Source organism: Sardina pilchardus, chromosome 2, assembly GCF_963854185.1.
Source record: "Sardina pilchardus chromosome 2, fSarPil1.1, whole genome shotgun sequence".
NCBI classification, from domain to species: domain Eukaryota; kingdom Metazoa; phylum Chordata; class Actinopteri; order Clupeiformes; family Clupeidae; genus Sardina; species Sardina pilchardus.
Window position 1 is genome coordinate 29,527,930 of NC_084995.1, and position 4,624 is coordinate 29,532,553.

The following is a 4,624-nucleotide window of genomic DNA, read 5'->3' on the forward strand; positions in this document are numbered from 1 at the left end:
TTTTCTTTCTGCTGGCGTCTTCCATTTTGAACACATGGGCAGTTGCATAAATTGAGAGTTAAATAAGCGCCGCTTCACTTGAGTGAACAGTAATAGATAAATGAATGTAGATGTTTAAAGAGAAAGAGAGGCGTGGAGAATCCATGTTGGGCTGCGAGAGGCTTCCTGCCAGTGACCCACCTCATGTAAAAATAGAATATTGCTGACAAAGGGCATTCACGAACAAGCAATCGATATGTTTGGTCCTGCATTAAAGTACACCTGTCAGAGCAGAGCACATTGCTGCGCCGTGGCTGAGGGTGCACTGCTGTTGTTCTTTTAAATCTACAGATTGACACAATTGATATCATTTCTGTTGGTTTCTAACACAGCAGGCATTCTGCAGTATAAACTTAGCCATCACTGATGCACTGATGAGTGGGTAATATGTGTTCAAACCACCAGCATTTATAATGACGTCAGTGCACATTTCAGCTGCATGGTTTTAGTAGATTAGAATTTAGTTTCAACTGACACTTCTAAACATAGTTAAGTAACATACTGTAGATAGTCCAATAAGACTGAAAACTTGCATGCATGGAATCTTATAACTTCAAATCTGTCATTCTGTTTTATTCCTAGAGTATTATAGCATAAGAGAGTGTCTCAAGGCAGGCTCTTTACAGAGCCCAGCTTGAGCATGAACCTTTATCCCTTCAGAGCACTGAGCCAACAGGGGCAACAGGATTTCACTTGAGAATAACATTTCCAATAGAAATCTAATATTTATTGCCAACTGTCCCCTAAACAAATCTATGATGCTGGTGAGTTATCAATAACCCATCCCACAACGCTGACCCATTATTTATCAAAAAATCAAACATAGAATAGTAGATTGCTGGCAGTCATAATATTTGTTCAGACATTGCACACCAAGCTGTGATGCCGTTTGTGTCTGTCTAATCACACTGTGCAACATCATCATGACACTAGTGTCTCAGCAGATCTTCTGGCCAGTCTATTTTCATTTCAAAAATGAAAATCAATCACAACATTAATGATCAAAATGCAGAATCAGAAACAGGAACCATGTAATTTTCTGTTTCCTCCGCTGGTTTTAGGTAGAAATTACAAATCGGGAAATCGCTTTTTCTATGGAGAAAGAAAAGTTGGTAGGCTGTTATGTAGACCTACAGTATGTCCCTCCACAGAGGATGTTCTGAGAGGAGCACCCAGCAACTTTGCATGTGCATGGTGGCTGTGTGTGTTACCTGTCCATTTTCACTCAGGTGCCCATGTCCACAGATGTGAGCTTCCACGCTGTCTATCATGAAAGAGGCAAGCGTGTCAGAAGCGGCCCTGTGAGAAGACACCATGAAAGATAGCAGCTCCCCAGCAGTCCCACATCACAGACAGAATACACTCACACAACCATGACACAGTGGCAAAGGGTGTTAAAGGCAGATCTTTAGCAGTTGAAAGCCTATACACTGACACTTTTCAGGGAATAATCTCACAATCCGATAGCTGTAGCTAGGAAGCATACCCAGGGGTGCACCTACACACAAATCACACACAGGTGCGTGCTGATGCACAGGATTGAAAGAACGTAAAACTATTGCTTTGTGAGGAGCACTGAAGGGGGAGATGTAGCCTATTTGGTTTTCTCCAGTATCTCTAACTGCCCCCCATAATCTACTAGGCCTGCATAGCCAATGCAGAGTCTAGCCATGCTGTTCTTTCTACTTTTGTTGTGGCTAGAAAATGCTTACAGGCTTTCTAGCTTCCTTTGCAAGAGAATAAAGCTGTACAAAAGCAGGTTGAAAGCAATGGCAATCGACCAAAGTACCATCAGACATGATAAATATAGGCCTAGGTTGGCTAGCCTGTGATGGATTGTACATAAAATCAACAGATGCTCCCCCATGTGTAGGACATAGAGTAGGCTCTTGTGTTGCATCTCTTCACCTCATTTGAAACTTCCATTATCATAGTAGCCGAGTGAAATTTAAATGCAGGCTTGTGCATCTTAACACCGAGAGTGACTTTGCTGTTGAAGGTTTGTGTTCTCTGAGGGGACATTGGAAAACAATGTGAATCTTCATTTTCCGACTGTATTTTTAAAATGAAAATCAAATAGTCATTTTTTGATGATCAATTTTCACTTTTGAAGCGGAATCGATAGGCCAAAAGATCCACTGACCATATCACTTTAGCTGTAATGTTTGTGCGCGCATGCTCTAAACCCTGAATTGTATGCAATCCAGGAAAGGCATGATATAATGTTGGATTTAGTTCATGGAGATTTAGCTGTATTACCAATACAACAAAACTAAAGTATCTGGATGTTATCTGTCCAATACAATGACTTATACTGTCTGTATTGTATCTGGTCAGCAGGGGGAAATTATGCCCAGGCTTCTAGAAGTAAGTGACAAAGTAATTGGACAAGAGAAGCCATGCACATAGTCCAAAAGAGCTTTACAAATGAAGAAATGTGTCGATTATGTCCAAACACGGTGAAGGAAAATCAACAGGCTTTAATATACTTTGGAGGTTTCTTTTTCTTTTTTTGCTGAATTGCTTTGTGTTTTTTGTTTTTTTGAATCCTTTGGGGTTTTTATATATTTTGCCGAGGACTTTCATTAATCCTTTATGAGGCTGTTTAAGCCTCCTTTAGAGTTAGAGTCCTCCATTTTGAGCCTCATTAGGAGATACATCCTCATTGAGAAACATATCTGAGGCAACTAAGGAGCTTGACAGGGTTGATATCTCCCTGACTTACACCTTTGAAATAATTGTCTGACCTTTTTGATAATTGATTAGAGCTCCCTTAGAAACACTTTTGCAAAAAAACTGTTTTCAGATGTTTTTGGATACATTTTTTCGGCCTTGACCAATTGTTCTGTTTGTCTGAGTTTTGTGTGATAGCTGTATACTCCTCACACTATCCATATGATATTATTTAAAATTCTCAACACTCACTCAAAAATGTTGATTTCTTTTTGACCTCACACATGAGTGATGCTGTTGCAAACTATTAATGTGAGATAAAGAAGATAGTCTAATGAGCAGAGGCGTATAGCCTGCATAGCAACCATCACTCCATGAAGTGCAGAGGCTCTCTCAGCCATGGCTGTGTTGGCACTTGGCTGCCCATTCACAAAAAGGATGATATGCTCTCAGTGACTGTCACAACAGCGCTGTGGCCCAGAGGCATGGCTGTGTGCGTGCCGTGGTGTCAGGATGGCTGATGTTCACATTCTTTCCTTTGGTAGCTGACTGACTGACTGACTGACTGACTGACAGCAGTGGCTCTGGATAGATGGGATTAACTGGCAGTCGTGCTGCGCTCTGAGGTATTCACATCGTGTTCACAGCGTTCAGGGCCTCTGCCCAGACGTGAGGGAAATACTGGAATCGCTGCAGACCTCACCATGTGTGTTGGAACAGGACATGTCTTTTCCCATCATGACATTCTCCCCCACAGGCACCAACGTTAAAAGTTAAAATTGACTTTATATTTGGCAGACGCTTTCATCCAAAGTGACACGGACTCATAACGGCGGGTTAGTGACCCCGGGTTGACCGATTGTCAGTCAGTGACGTTTGCACTTCTCCACTACATCCGCAGTGATACATAACAATAAACAATAGATGTTACTGTCAGGTAAATCTTTGCATAATCTTCCATTCATCACTTTGCCTTAATATGCCTTCTGTACATTAGGACATTATCTGTCTCCTGTCTGTCTGTCTGTTTCTATCCCTCTGTTTCTCTCTCTCTCTCTCTGTCTGTCTGTTTCTATCCCTCTGTTTCTCTCTGTCTCTCTCTCTCTCTCTGTCTGTCTGTTTCTATCCCTCTGTGTCTCTTTGTCCCTCTGTCTCTCTCTCTCTCTGTCTGTCTCGCCGTCTCTTTTTCTAAATCTAACATGTGGATGAGTCACTTCCACTGAATGTGGGAAATGATAGGAAAGCCCTGTCACATCTCCGTCAGACATGTCGAGGCACAACGCTGGAGCGCGAGACCCACGGAGAGGAGAGGCAGGCCGAGTCGAGATGTGTCCCTGTGCTGTGGCACGGCGAGCTCCTGGCCCCGGGGGGGCGAGAGCTGTCTGCATTTCCTGGGTGTGAATGAGGAGACTCTCACTGTGCCTGCTTCCCACCACCCAGTGTTTCGCGTACCCTGAGTCTTGCTTTTCTGCAGTCTCACTTCCTGTCTCTCTCTCTCTCTCTTCCTCTCTCTCTCTGTCTCTCTCTCTCTCTCTCCCACTCTCTGTCTCTATCTCATTACCACCTTACTCTCTCTCGCTTTCTCTTTCTCTCACATTTACTGTCTCTCTATCTGTTTCTCTCACACACCTACACCATCTTTCTTTCCTATTTATCTTCTGTCATTCAGTTGTCTTTTACTGTTCTTTTTTCTGTCTTACTATTGACTACTGTTAATATTAAGACTTTGTTAACATGCAGGGTCATATCAATCATGGCCATAGCAGAAAGATGGTCCACAATTTCCTGATCCAAAATGATATGGTATCTGCCTAGCCTATCTACATGTTATTGCACCAAACCACAATACAGCATTTCATGTTGTTTGACAAATGTAAATTAGGATGGAATAACTATGCTCCTGAGGAAAAAC